Genomic DNA, 15132 nt, shown 5'->3' with positions numbered 1-15132 from the left:
ATGTGTATAGACTTGTACAGTGTGATGGTGCATGTGTACAGACCTGTACAGTGTGAAGGTGCATGTGTATAGACTTGTACAGTGTGATGGTGCATGTGTACAGACCTGTACAGTGTGAAGGTGCAGTGTACAGACCTGTACAGTGTAAAGGTACATGTGTAAAGACCTGTACAGTTGTACTCACCTAGTTTTGCTGGCGGGGGTTGAGCTCTGGCTCTTTGGTCCCGCCTCTCAACTGTCAATGAACTGTCAATCAACTGATTCTTGAGCCTACTGGGCTCTATCAAATCTACATTTGAAATTGAATGGAATCAGCCTCCACCACATCACTAGTTAATGAATTTCATTTATTAACTACTCTGACACTGAAAAAATTCTTTCTAACGTCTCTGCGGCTCATCTGGGTACTAAGTTTCCACCTGAGTCCCCTTGTTCGTGTTTCACCCGTCCTAAAGAGTTTGTCTTTGTCCACCCTGTCAATTTCCCTGAGAATTTTATAGGTGGTTATCATGTTTCCCCTTACTTTTCTGTTTTGCAGGGATGTGAGGTTCAGTGCCCTTAGCCTTTTCTCGTAGCTCATACCACTCAGTTCCGGGACCAGTCTGGTGGCATACCTCTGAAACTTCTCTATCTTTGTCTTGTGTTTAACTAGGTATGAACTCCAGGCTGGAGCTTCATACTCATACTCCGTCTTACATAAGTGATATACAAGGTCCTGAACGATTCCTTACATACGTTTCTAAAGGCAGTTCTTATGTTGGCCAATCTAGCATATGCAGCTGATGATATCCTTTTGATGTGGGCCTCTGGGGACAGGTTCGGTGTGATATCAACCCAAGATCTTTCTCTCTACTTGACTTGCAGGCTATCACCTCCCAGATGGTACATTGTATTCAGCCTTCTGTTCCCTTCGCCTAATTTCATTACTTTATACTTTCCTGAGTTGAACTTTAGTAGCGATTTTCTAGACCATTCCACCAGTTTGTCCAGGTCGTCCTGCAGTCTCTGTCTATCTTCATCTGTTTTGATTCTTCTCATAATTTTTGCATCATCAGCAAACATTGCGAGGAATGAGTTTATACCCTCTTAAAAAATCGTTTACATATATTAGAAACAGGATGGGTCCAAGTACAGAGCCCTGTGGAACCCCGCTGGTGACATCTCGCCACTCTGATGTCTTCCCCCCTCACAGTTACTCACTCTTTCCTGTTGCTTAAATACTCACTTATCCACTGGAGGACTTTACCTTTTACTTCTGCCTGTTGCTCCAACTTTTGTAACAGCTTTTTGTGAGGTACTGTGTCAAAGGCTTTCTGACAGTCCAAGAAAATGCAACCTGCCCACCCTTCTCTTTCTTGCCTAATATGTGTTACTTGGTCATGGAATTCTATTAGACCTGTGAGGCACGATTTACCATCTCTGACCCCATGCTGGTGGTGTGTTACAGACAGATGTGTACAGACCTGTACTAACAGTGTGAGGTGCATGTGTACAGATCTGTACTAACAGTGTGAAGGTGCATGTGTACAGACCTGTACTAACAGTGTGAGGTGCATGTGTACAGACCTGTACTAACAGTGTGAAGGTGCATGTGTACAGACCTGTACTAACAGTGTGAAGGTGCATGTGTACAGACCTGTACTAACAGTGTGAGGTGCATGTGTACAGATCTGTACTAACAGTGTGAAGGTGCATGTGTACAGACCTGTAAAATGCGAAGGTGCATGTGTCTAGATCTGAACAGACAGGTCTGAACACATTCACAAAGACCTGTACAGTACTTATAGAGCCCATAACATTGTGTAAACAAGCACCTTACAGTATGACTCAGGACTTATAGAGCCCATAACATTGTGTAAACAAGCACCTTACAGTATGACTCAGGACTAATAGAGCCCATAACATTGTGTAAACAAGCACCTTACAGTATGACTCAGGACTTATAGAGCCCATAACATTGTGTAAATAAGCACCTTACAGTATGACTCAGGACTTATAGAGCCCATAACATTGTGTAAACAAGCATCTTACAGTATGACTCAGGACTTATAGAGCCCATAACATTGTGTAAACAAGCACCTTACAGTATGACTCAGGACTTATAGAGCCCATAACATTGTGTAAACAAGCATCTTACAGTATGACTCAGGACTTATAGAGCCCATAACATTGTGTAAACAAGCACCTTACAGTATGACTCAGGACTTATAGAGCCCATAACATTGTGTAAACAAGCATCTTACAGTATGGTATACTTGTAACAGAGGCCGGCTTCAACCCGACCCTGGTGAAGGCTAACTTGTGCCTTCCTCAGCCGCGATACCTGCCTCTACCACCTGACAACCAGCACAGTGAGTCCTTGCTTCACAGTGAGTCCTTGCTTCACAGTGAGTCCTTGCTTCACAGTGAGTCCTTGCTTCACAGTGAGTCCTTGCTTCACAGTGAGTCCTTGCTTCACAGTGAGTCCTTGCTTCACAGTGAGTCCTTGCTTTACAGTGAGTCCTTGCTTCACAGTGAGTCCTTGCTTCACAGTGAGTCCTTGCTTCACAGTGAGTCCTTGCTTCACAGTGAGTCCTTGCTTCACAGTGAGTCCTTGCTTCACAGTGAGTCCTTGCTTCACAGTGAGTCCTTGCTTCACAGTGAGTCCTTGCTTCACAGTGAGTCCTTGCTTCACAGTGAGTCCTTGCTTCACAGTGAGTCCTTGCTTCACAGTGAGTCCTTGCTTCACAGTGAGTCCTTGCTTCACAGTGAGTCCTTGCTTCACAGTGAGTCCTTGCTTCACAGTGAGTCCTTGCTTCACAGTGAGTCCTTGCTTCACAGTGAGTCCTTGCTTCACAGTGAGTCCTTGCTTCACAGTGAGTCCTTGCTTCACACTGAGTCTTTGCTTCAGAGTCTCATTTGCTTCACAGCGAGTCCCTTGCTTCAGAGTCTCATTTGCTTCACAGTGAGCCCCTCGCTTCAGAGTCTCATTTGCTTCACAGTCTCCCTTGCTTCACATTTATCCCTTGCTTCATAGTCTCCCTTGCTTTACAGTGAGTCCCTTGCCTCACAGTCACCATTGCCTCACAGTCTTCCTTGCCTCACAGTCTCCCTTGCTTCACTGTCTCCCTTGCTTTACAGTCTCCCTTGCCTCACAGTCTCCCTGGCTTTACAGTCTCCCTTGCCTCACAGTCTTCCTTGCCTCACAGTCTCCCTTGCTTCACAGTCTCCCTTGCTTCACAGTCTCCCTTGCCTTACAGTCTCCCTTGCCTCACAGTCTCCCTGGCTTTACAGTCTCCCTTGCTTCACAGTCTCCCTTGCCTCACAGTCTCCCTTGCTTCACAGTCTCCCTTGCTTCACAGTCTCCCTGGCTTTACAGTCTCCCTTGCTTCACAGTCTTCCTTGCCTCACAGTCTCCCTTGCTTCACAGTCTCCCTTGCTTCACAGTCTCCCTTGCTTCACAGTCTCCCTTGCCTCACAGTCTCCCTGGCTTTACAGTCTCCCTTGCTTCACAGTCTCCCTGGCTTTACAGTCTCCCTTGCTTCACAGTCTTCCTTGCCTCACAGTCTCCCTGGCTTTATAGTCTCCCTTGCTTCACAGTCTCCCTGGCTTTACAGTCTCCCTTGCTTCACAGTCTTCCTTGCCTCACAGTCTCCCTTGCTTCACAGTCTCCCTTGCCTCACAGTCTCCCTTGCTTCACAGTCTCCCTTGCCTCACAGTCTCCCTGGCTTTACAGTCTCCCTTGCTTCACAGTCTCCCTTGCTTCACAGTCTCCCTTGCTTCACAGTCTCCCTTGCATCACAGTCTCCCTGGCTTTACAATCTCCCTTGCTTCACAGTCTCCCTGGCTTTACAGTCTCCCTTGCTTCACAGTCTCCCTTGCCTCACAGTTTCCCTGGCTTTACAGTCTCCCTGGCTTTACAGTCTCCCTGGCTTTACAGTCTCCCTTGCTTCACAGTCTCCCTTGCCTCACAGTCTCCCTGGCTTTACAGTCTCCCTGGCTTTACAGTCTCCCTGGCTTTACAGTCTCCCTTGCTTCACAGTCTCCCTTGCCTCACAGTCTCCCTGGCTTTACAGTCTCCCTGGCTTTACAGTCTCCCTGGCTTTACAGTCTCCCTTGCTTCACAGTCTCCCTTGCCTCACAGTCTCCCTGGCTTTACAGTCTCCCTGGCTTTACAGTCTCCCTGGCTTTACAGTCTCCCTTGCTTCACAGTCTCCCTTGCCTCACAGTCTCCCTGGCTTTACAGTCTCCCTTGCTTCACAGTCTCCCTTGCCTCACAGTCTCCCTGGCTTTACAGTCTCCCTGGCTTTACAGTCTCCCTTGCCTCACAGTCTCCCTTGCTTCACAGTCTCCCTTGCCTCACAGTCTCCCTGGCTTTACAGTCTCCCTTGCCTCACAGTTTCCCTGGCTTTACAGTCTCCCTTGCTTCACAGTCTTCCTTGCTTCACAGTCTCTCTGGCTTTACAGTCTCCCTTGCCTCACAGTCTCCCTTGCCTCACAGTCTCCCTTGCTTCACAGTCTCCCTTGCCTCACAGGCTCCCTGGCTTCACAGTCTCACTTGCCTCACAGTCTCCCTTGCTGCACAGTCTCCCTTGCTTCACAGTCTCCCTTGCCTCACAGTCTCCCTGGCTTCACAGTCTCACTTGCCTCACAGTCTCACTTGCCTCACAGTCTCCCTGGCTTCACAGTCTCACTTGCCTCACAGTCTCACTTGCCTCACAGTCTCCCTGGCTTCACAGTCTCCCTGGCTTCACAGTCTCCCTGGCTTCACAGTCTCCCTGGCTTCACAGTCTCCCTTGCTTCACAGTCTCCCTTGCCTCACAGTCTCCCTGGTTTCACAGTCTCCCTGGCTTCACAGTCTCGCTGGCTTTACAGTCTCCCTTGCCTCACAGTCTCCCTTGCTTCACAGTCTCCCTTGCCTCACAGTCTCCCTGGCTTCACAGTCTCCCTTGCCTCACAGTCTCCCTGGCTTTACAGTCTCCCTTGCCTCACAGTCTCCCTGGCTTCACAGTCTCCCTGGCTTTACAGTCTCCCTTGCTTCACAGTCTCCCTTGCCTCACAGTCTCCCTGGCTTCACAGTCTCCCTGGCTTCACAGTCTCCCTGGCTTTACAGTCTCCCTTGCCTCACAGTCTCCCTTGCCTCACAGTCTCCCTTGCTTCACAGTCTTCCTTGCTTCACAGTCTCCTTTGCTTCTCATTCTCCCTTGCTTAACAGTGAGTCCCTTGCTTCACAGTGAGTCCCTTGCTTCACAGTCTTTCTTGCTTCACAGTAAGTCCCTTGCTTCACAGTCTCATTTGCTTCACATTGTTCCTTGCTTCACAGTCTTCCCTGCTTCGCATTGAGTCCCTTGCTTCACAGTCTTCCTTGCTTCACAGTAAGTCCCTTGCTTCACAGTCTCATTTGCTTCACATTGTTCCTTGCTTCACAGTCTTCCCTGCTTCACAGTGAGTCCCTTGCTTCACAGTTAATACCCAGCTTCACAGTGTACTGCTTGCTTCACAGTCTCCCTTGCTTCACAGTCTTCCCTGCTTCGCAGTGAGTCCCTTGCTTCACAGTCTTCCCTGTTTCGCAGTGAGTCCCTTGCTTCACAGTCTTCCTTGCTTCACAGTAAGTCCTTTGCTTCACAGTCTCATATGCTTCACATTGTTCCTTGCTTCACAGTCTCCCCTGCTTCACAGAGAGTCCCTTGCTTCACAGTAAGTCTCTTGCATCACAGTGAGTCCCGTGCTTCACAGTGAGTCACTTGCTTCACAGTGAGTCCCTTGCTTCACAGTGAGTCACTTGCTTCACAGTGAGTCACTTGCTTCACAGTGAGTCCCTTGCTTCACAGTGAGTCACTTGCTTCACAGTCTTCCTTGCTTCATAGTCTCCCTTGCTTGATGGCTGATAGTTGTGATGGTTGATGGTTGTGATGGTTGATGGTGGTGGTAGTTGGTGGTAGGGGTGGTTGGTGCCTTGATTGTAGTGGTGGTTGTTGAAGTTTGTGACAGTGGTGGTTGTTGAGGTTTGTGATAGTGGTGGTTGATTGTTGTATTTTGTGGTTGTAGTGGTTGATTGCTGTGGTGGTTAATGGTGGTCGTAGTTGGTGGTAGGGGTGGTTGGTGGTTGTTGAAGTTTGTGATAGTGGTGGTTGTTGAAGTTTGTGATAGTGGTGGTTGTTGAAGTTTGTGATAGTGGTGGTTGTTGAGGTTTGTGATAGTGGTGGTTGTTGAGGTTTGTGATAGTGGTGGTTGTTGAAGTTTGTGATAGTGGTGGTTGTTGAGGTTTGTGATAGTGGTGGTTTATTATTGTATTTTGTGGTTGTAGTGATTGATGGTTATCGTTGGCAGTAGTGGTGGTGGTTGATTATTGTTGTCGGTGGTAGTAGAGGTTGATTGTTGTTGGTGGTAGTGGTGGTTGATTGTTGTTGGTGGTAGTAGTGGTTGATTTTTGTGGTTTGTGGTTGTTTGTGGTTGTTGTTGGTGGTAGTAGGGATTGATTGTTGTTGGTGGTAGTAGTGGTTGATTTTTGTGGTTTGTGATTGTTTATGGTTGTTGTTGGTGGTAGTGGTGGTTGATTTTTGTGGTTAGTGGAAGTGGTTGTTGGTTGTAGTGGTGGTTGATGGTAGGGGTTGTTGATGATTGAGGTTGTTGAAGATTGTGTAGGTTGATAACAGTGGTTATTGATGGTTGTTGTTATTGATAGTAGTGGTGGTTGGTTGTTGTACTTGATGAAGGAGGTTAGAGGAGGAGGTCGAGGAGGAAGGAGGAGGAGGTCGAGGAGAAAGAAGGAGAAGGTCGAGGTGGAAGGAGAAATTTAAGGAGTATATATATATTTTTTTTCTTGCACGGGCCATTCGCCTCTGGTTGGCCTACTAAGTGTTGCTTGTATGAGTATAAATATTAATGAGTATTTATGACTTGTAAGGTCGCTTCTGTAAGATTTAACAATTACTTTTACTCTGTTGAATCTAATTTGAAGTCTTATTGGGTATGTATCTCTGCACCGTGTTAGATAATGTTTCAGTGGTCTGTCAGGAATGTCTCCACATGCTGACGTTTCCTCTCATCTTCTGGAACCTGTAAGCCTATTTCCCATCCACATAGGTATCCAAGCCCGATCCGATGTAAATGTTCATCTGTTGTTCTAATGCTCCCTTTATCAAAATAAGTGGTTCGTAATTGGTTTAATTCTTGTACCAACCCGCAGATCCTGATGTTGCAACTGCTGTGTTGTGGTCACTGTTCATCTTTTGCATTGTTCTATTTCTAATTACTTTCTTAATCTGTGATTGACTCTGTGGTATGTAAATGTCTACATTTCTTCTCTTAGTTGCAAGTTTTGCAGTTTCGTCTGCAGTGTCATTTCCTATTATTCCAACATGACTTGGCACCCAGTTGATAAGTACCTGATGGCCTTGACGTTTGAGTGTTTGCATTAATGATATGACATTCGTGATCCGATTGATGTTGTCACGTATGTGTTCTAGTTGCAAAGTTTCAATAGCAGTTCTCGAATCTCTATGTATGATAACATGTTGTCGGTGTTCAGCAAAAGCATGTTCCGAAGGCTTTTGAATGGCTAGCATCTCTGTTTGTAGCGATGAAAGCCCGTTTGAGAGTCTCCAACAATTTACAGAGTTTCCTGCTTTAACTGCAGCTCCGGTTTCTTGTTCCGGCTGGTCTAGTGATATATATATATGTGAAGGTACGAAACATGAAATAAGTGAAGCTGTCAGATGCCAAGTTTGCTTCTATAAGCATCTGTGCAATTTTACTTAACAGAGTAACAGACTGTTACTTAACAGTCTTATTCTTTTTTCCTTCAAGAGCCATAATCTTAAAGTCTGTTGGCAGCGATTCCCAAGGGGCTTGCATAATGAAGTCTGCATGTATTTCGTCAACACCCCTCTCAGTGACTGTATTTGTTATATCGAATGTATTGATGGTGTTTAATGCACAATGGGTCCACCTGTAAATATTAGAGGCTCTTCTGTTCCGAGTTAGCGCTCCAGTGATTATATCTTTAAGTGAACTGATTCTAGGTCTAGTCAATATCTTGGTCAGCATGAACGCATCAATTCTTTTTCCCTTATTTCGGTCGATATTAGCTTGGTTTTTAATGTTAGATTCAGTATTTTAGTCCATCTGGGAGCCCCAGTTATGACTCGCATTCCATCATTTTGAATAACCTTATCTTTTCCCCCACTGGCCAGGAGAAAGAGTGAGTAAGGCAGGCACTGCATAATCAACTAGGAAACGAATAGTGTGTATATTAAACATTCTTAACACTTTGTGTCTCGCTTCTAGACGTGGCCCTGAGATTGCTCTCATTATACTCAGTCAGGATTTTGCATTCTCCTTCAGATATTGAATTTGCTTGTTGAATGTCATTTTAGAATCTATCCACACTCCGAGATATTGATATTATGTAACCCACTGAAGGTTAATGTCTTGAATGCGTAGGGGCCTGTCTGGAGTGTGGCCACTTAGTCCCATTGCCTTAGATTTCCGTGCAGATAATTTTAGCCCTAAAATGCTGCATTCAGATGTTACGTTATCTAACACCCCTTGTGCTTTATTTAAAAGTGAAGGACCAGTGACGACTAATGATATATCATCAGCATAGCCTAGCAATTTAACCCCTTCTGCAAATGTCATGGTAACGAGGTTTTCCGAAAGGATGTTAAAAAGACTAGGACTGAGAACTCCTCCTTGTGGGGTCCCATTCTCATGCAAGTGGTAGTTCGACACTTGTCCTTGCAACTTTACTCTGGCATACCTGTGACTTAGGTAATCTTGAATCCATGCTAGCATATTTCCCTTTACACATTTTTTAACTGTGTGTAAAATTAGTTGCAGGCTTGCAAATTCGAATGTTTTTTCTAGATCAAGGAAGATCACTATTGCCGGACCTGAGTTAACTGTTCCTAGTAATGTTGCTATGCAGTTTTCTGTACCTACACCTCTAGGGAAGTCAAATAAGTGTTTAAGATGGTCTCTAGTCTTCCACAGTAGCCTATTTAAGACCATCCGTTCTGGAGTTTTACTAATGCATGAGGTTAATGAAATGGGTCTGTAATTGGCAGGTTCTTTTGACTTAGGAATCGGAATAATGTCTGGTTTCTTCCAAGAGTTACGACATGCGCTTGAAGAATATATTCTTATCATCATCTTCATTTGCTGTTTCTTCCAAGAGGTCGGTAGTTTGACTTGCTGCCAAGATCCATTGATAACGTCCAATATTCCTTGTTCTCCAGCAGGGCCTGCATGTGCGATCATTCAGTATGTAATGTTATCAGCACCTGGTGCAGTGTCCTTACTGCCTTGTTTGGCTCTGATTAGTTCTTGTTTGGTAAAGGAAAAGTCACATTCGTTATTTGTAGCTATGCTGTCATGAATGGCTGTCAACCTCTCTTATTTTAATTGTTCTTGCTTCCTTCTGACCATTGCAGGAAGCTGATATGAAGCTGCTCTTTCTGCAAATTGGAGAGCAAGTCTCTCAGCCTCCTGCAATGGTTGAATACATGCCTGTGGTCGGGCTGGTCGACCTGATATGGTTTTGATCTGACCCCATGTGCTGAGACTACTGTGTTCATTTAGAGTTTGACACCACTCAAACCATCTTGCGTCCTTTTCCTCTCTAGAAACTCGTATTGCTTCAGATATCACCACTCTTAGCAGAGTTCTTCCTTCTTGTGTGGGGTTTCTCTCTAGATGTTTTCTGAATATGTTGATTCATCAACATCTTGTGAAGATGTGGTTTTGTTCTTTATTTTCATTACTACAGAACCTATAGTTCTCACGTTTCGTGTTTCTTGGGGTAATGATTGGAATAGCTTTGCTTGCAGCAACTGCAATGGTTTTCTGGAAATTTGGTCTCATGTATGTTCAAATCCTCAGGTGGCATGTATGTTGCATACCATTTTGCAAGTTCCTCTTGGTATATATTTCAGTTGCCCTTTTTAAAATTCCACCTAGGTTGTGCAGGTGGTGTAGGAGATCGTACTATGTTCAATTTTGTGACAGTAGCATAGTGGTCACTGGTGATCACCGGGTCAACCTCCCACTTCGCCTGATCCTTGAGTGCTCTTGAGATTAATGTAAGATCAAGGGAACCCCCTTGAATGTGAGGGGGTTCCCCAGTGTTAAGAAGGATTATTTCAGGTACTTTTCGCAGAACTGCAGCTAAATGACGCCCATCTGAATTGGCTGATCCATTTGCACCTAACTCTTGATGATGACCATTAAAATCCCCAGTAATAACTACATGTTCATGTGTGGCCAAGGCAAACACTGCCTCTTCTTCTAGATTATGTCTAGGGGGCTTGTAGACGTTGTATACGAAGAGCTCAATATTAGCCAAATTTACTGTTACTGCTAATACCTCTACTCCATCCCGGCATGAAACTGGGTCTATTTTCTTGCTGGGTATTGTGTTTCTGAGTAGGGTCATTAACCCCTCTTTGTCTCCCCTGCTCATATGGTATAATATGGTGCTGATATCCAGCTAATCTGAAGGACTTCGTGGCTGGGAAAAGAGTTTCTTCCAAAAGGATTATATATGCTTTCGTACTGATTGCAGCTTCCTGAATGGTGTGGTTTTTATTTACAAGACGTTGTATGTTCCACTGCAGTATTCGTAATGGCCAGACGGCGGTTTCGACTCCTCTCAGAATTCCTAAGACTCCTCTTAGGAATCGACGTCTATATTCTCCACCTCGCAAGTCATGTCGCTGCAAATCGGAATGCGCTGATTGCCTACTGGCATTCCTTGCATTGTTGGAATCTGTGCATCCTTGTTGTCCATCACTTCGATGTTGGTATTGCTACACATGGGACTGCATTGATTGCTCGTGGCCGTTTCTTGTGTTGTCGGAATCTATGCATCTCTGCAATCCAGTATTTCGTTGTTGATGATGCTGCATATCGGGCTGCATTATATTGCTCATGCCCGCCTCTTGTATTGTTGGAACCTGTGCATCTCTGCTGTTCAATACTTCTTTGTTGGTGTTATTGGATATCAGACTGCATTGGCGGTTGATGTCTGTCTCTTGTGTTGTAAGAGTCTGCTGAACGTGAGTGGTCACTGCTTCTTGCAGTTCCTTTTGTAAGATTGATGTTCTGGTGTCTTGACTACCCGACTGTTGTTGGTAGTTTGTACATCCATGTCGCGTTGTTTGTCCTCTTGTGCTTCGTCTTGTCTCAGACTGTCTATTTCTTGTGTAACTCTGATCTGCTGCACGATCTTGTCCATTATTACACAAGTTATTTCTTGAGTATGTTGTTGTGAGGCGTTCTGCGTCATCTGTAGAAAAATTATAATGGTCTTTGCCATGATCTTCATGGTGTTTTTCAGCTGGATCTCTGTAAAACTGTAAATTAATTGTGTTTCGTTTCACTTTTTTTCTTTTGTTGTATTTTTGTAGCATTTTTGTGTGTTTTCTGATTTAGTATTGATAAATTCGAGGAATTTAGTTCTGTGAGAGTGGGTGTCTGTTGTGGCTGTGCACGAGTGTTCCAGACGTTGGTGTTGGTGTATGTGGTGCTGGTCTGTGTGTTTATCTTGGCCTGAGCTGTCTGTACCTTTTCTTTCCGTGCAGAGCAGGTTGTGCTCCAGGCATGATGTTTGCCTCCACAATTTGGACATTTGGCTGTTATCGTCTGGTTTGCTTTGTGCCTGGCTATACAGTCTTTGGCTGGATGCCTCAGGCTGCACACTCCGCATCTCTCCTGTCCGGTGCAGCATGATTGATGATGGCTGTATTGCTGTCATCTGAAGCAGCTCAGCGGCTCTGGGACGTATGGTCTCTGTCGGTATGTTCCCAATTTCCAAGATTTAATGCTTCTGGCACATGTCCCATGACGGTCACCAGCTCCTGACCTGTCGTTACTTTGTCTAGTTTTTGCGGCATCGTTTCGCATTCAGGATTTGTTTGTGTTCTATTACTGGATCCAGTTTAAAGTCGATTGAGTATCCCAAAAGCACGACTCATGTGTGTCTTTCTGAGGGGTCCAACTTTTCCAAGCATACAGGTTTCCCTTGCAGGGCTGTTACTTTTTCTGCGTAATTTGCAGTCTGTTGGTCTCGTGGTGTCATTATAATTTTTCCTCTCAGGTTGACTGTGATGAAAAGTTTGAGCTCTGGTTATTCCTTTTCCATTGGCGTTACTACTTCATAAGCTGTTGGAAAGTGGTCCGTCTGCATCATCTTGAATTTAGGAAAATGTGGAGAGTCTGAGAATGTCTGGTGTAAGACTGGTCGTGTCCTCTCCGGTCTCATACTGTTGTCCTGTGGCTGGGCTGTGGAGAGAGGTACATTGTCTGACACTGGCTGGTGTGTGACTGGTACTGTCCTCTCCTGTATCATACTGTCTTGTGACTGGGTTGTGGACAGAGAAGCATTGTCTGACCCTAGCTGGTGTGTGACTGATGGTGTCCTCTCTAGGCCCATTATGTCTGGTGTCTTGCTGGTAGAAGCACGTGGTGAAACCTCGATAGCAGTTTTCTTCGATGCCTGCAGCACCTCGGTCCATTATCCCTCCTCATCAGAACGCTGCCTCCATTCCCTCTTTCTCTTTGACTTCCTCATGACATCTCCACGTTATGAGGACCGATTCACTGCCCTACCTAATGCCTGTGACACTCCTAGGCCTGGAGAAATTTATTCCAATCCAACAGAGGTAAAATGATTCCTTCAGGTGGAATCAGGGATACCTAACACCTTAATGAGCTGTTTGGTTTACCTTTAACTGTTAGGCTCAGTACACGTTTTAAGGTGCCCCCTTGTGGCGATGCCCGCCGGGTATCGCCTCGCCCTTCAGGGTAAGACTCTAAGTGACCTGGTCGGTGATACAGTCCTCACAAAAAATAAATCGGCCATGGGCAACGAGTGTGGTACGACAGTTTGGGTCGCCTGTGTACTGGGTTGTGCAGTTGTTTCCTTGGGTTGTTTCCTTCCAAACAAGATATTCTCTGGGTCTTGGAGTATTGACGTGTTCTTTCTCATAAAACTGCGATGATTTGAGCTGATAGGTGCTCGAAATCTTAAGTTTTCCAGGGAACAAAACCGTGTGTGGCCAGCAAGCAATGGCACTGGCAGTGAGTCATTATGATGGTAGTGACAGTGCTCGTTGGTGATAGTGGTTGTTGATTGTGGTAGTGCTCGTTGGTGATAGTGGTTGTTGATTTTTTTTTTTTTTTTTTGAGATATATACAAGAGTTGTCACATTCTTGTACAGCCACTAGTACGCGTAGCGTTTCGGGCAGGTCCCTGGAATACGATCCCCGCCGCGAAGAATCGTTTTTTCATCCAAGTACACATTTTACTGTTGCGTTAAACAGAGGCTACAGTTAAGGAATTACGCCCAGTAAATCCTCCCCGGCCAGGATACGAACCCATGACATAGCGCTCGCGGAACGCCAGGCGAGTGTCTTACCACTACACCACGGAGACTGAACTTACCACTACTTAACACTACACCACGGAGATTGTGGTAGTGATTGTTGGTAGTAGTGGTTGCTGATAGTGGTAGTGGTTTTTGATGGTAGTGGTTGTTGGTTGTTGATGTGTTGGTAGTAGTGGTTGTTGGTTGTTGTTAGTGATAGTGGTTGTTGGTTGTTGATTGTGGTAGTGGTTGTAGGTTGTTGTTAGTGGTTGTTGGTGGTTGAAGAATATGAAAGGGTTAGGAAGAATAAGAACGGGTTAGGAAGAATAAGAACGGGTTAGGAAGAATAAGGAATGACGGAAGGAGAAGAATTAAAGAAGGAGGAAGAAGATATGGAAGGAGGAGGAAGAATAAGGAAGGAGGAAGACAAAGGAAGGAGGAGGAAAAAAGGAAGGAGGAAAAAAGGAGGAAGAATAAGAATAGGGTAGTGGTGCTGCAGGTGGTGGTGGTGTAGGTGTAGTGGAGGAGACGGTGGTGTAGGTGTAGTGGAGGAGACGGTGGTGTAGGTGTAGTGGAGGAGACGGTGGTGTAGGTGTAGTGGAGGAGACGGTGGTGTAGGTGTAGTGGAGGAGACGGTGGTGTAGGTGTAGTGGAGGAGACGGTGGTGTAGGTGTAGTGGAGGAGACGGTGGTGTAGGTGTAGTGGAGGAGACGGTGGTGTAGGTGTAGTGGAGGAGACGGTGGTGTAGGTGTAGTGGAGGAGACGGTGGTGTAGGTGGAATTGGAGGTGTTGGTTGATGGATGGTTGAGGTTTGTTGTAGTGGAGATAGTTGTGCTAGGTCGTAGTGGTGGTTGGGGTTGGTCCTAGTGGTGGTTGTGGTTGATGGTTGTGGTATGAGGTGGTTAGTGCTAGTGGTGGTTGGAGGCTGTGGTGATTGATGTTGTGGTTGGTGGTTGATGGCATTGGTGGCTGTGGTTGGTAGCAGTAGAAGTTGAGGGTTGTAGTAATGGAGGTTGATGGTCATGTTTGGTTGCAGTGGTGGTTAATGGTTGAAGTGGTGTGGTTGTGTGGTATGGTAATAGTGGTGTGGTTGTGTGGTATGGTAATAGTGGTGTAGTAGTGGTTTGTTGAGGTAATAAGGTGTTGTGGTGTAGTTGTGGTGGTGGTGTGGTGTTTAGTGTGTCTGGTAGTGTGGTAGTATGTGTGGTAATGTGGTGTGTGATAGTATGGTGTTTAGTGTGTGTGTGTGTGTGTGTGTGGTAGTATGGTGTTTAGTGTGTGTGTGTGTGTGTTTGTGTGGTAGTATGGTGTTTAGTGTGTGTGCGTGTGTGTGCGCGCGCGCGCGCGTGTGTGTGTGTGTGTGTGTGTGTGTGTGTGTGTGTGTGTGTGTGTGTGTGTGTGTGTGTGTGTGTGTGTGTGTGTGTGTGGTAGTATGGTGTTTAGTGTGTGTGTGTGTGGTAGTGTGGTGTGGTGTGGTGGTATGTGTGGTAGTGTGGTGCAGTAATGTGGTAGTGTGTGTGTAGGGTAGTGTGGAAGTATGGTGATTGTGTGTGTGGCAGTGTGGTGAGGTGTGTGGTGGTGTGTATGGTAGTGTGTGTGGAGTTTTGTGTGTGAGGTAGTGTGTGTGGTAGTGTGTGTTGTGGAGTGTACTCACCTATTTGTGAGTACCAGTACCAACCATGGATCTGGGAGAAGTGCCGTGAAAGGAAGAAATTAGAGGAATAACAGCCCAAGATATGATGGACCTGGTCATATGGATATGCATGGAGGTCAAAGAGAGATATTT

This window comes from Procambarus clarkii, chromosome 50 (assembly GCF_040958095.1).
Source record: "Procambarus clarkii isolate CNS0578487 chromosome 50, FALCON_Pclarkii_2.0, whole genome shotgun sequence".
In the NCBI taxonomy this organism is placed as follows: Eukaryota; Metazoa; Arthropoda; class Malacostraca; order Decapoda; family Cambaridae; genus Procambarus; species Procambarus clarkii.
The sequence above is the reverse complement of the archived record's forward strand: the minus strand, read 5'-3'. Positions refer to the sequence as shown.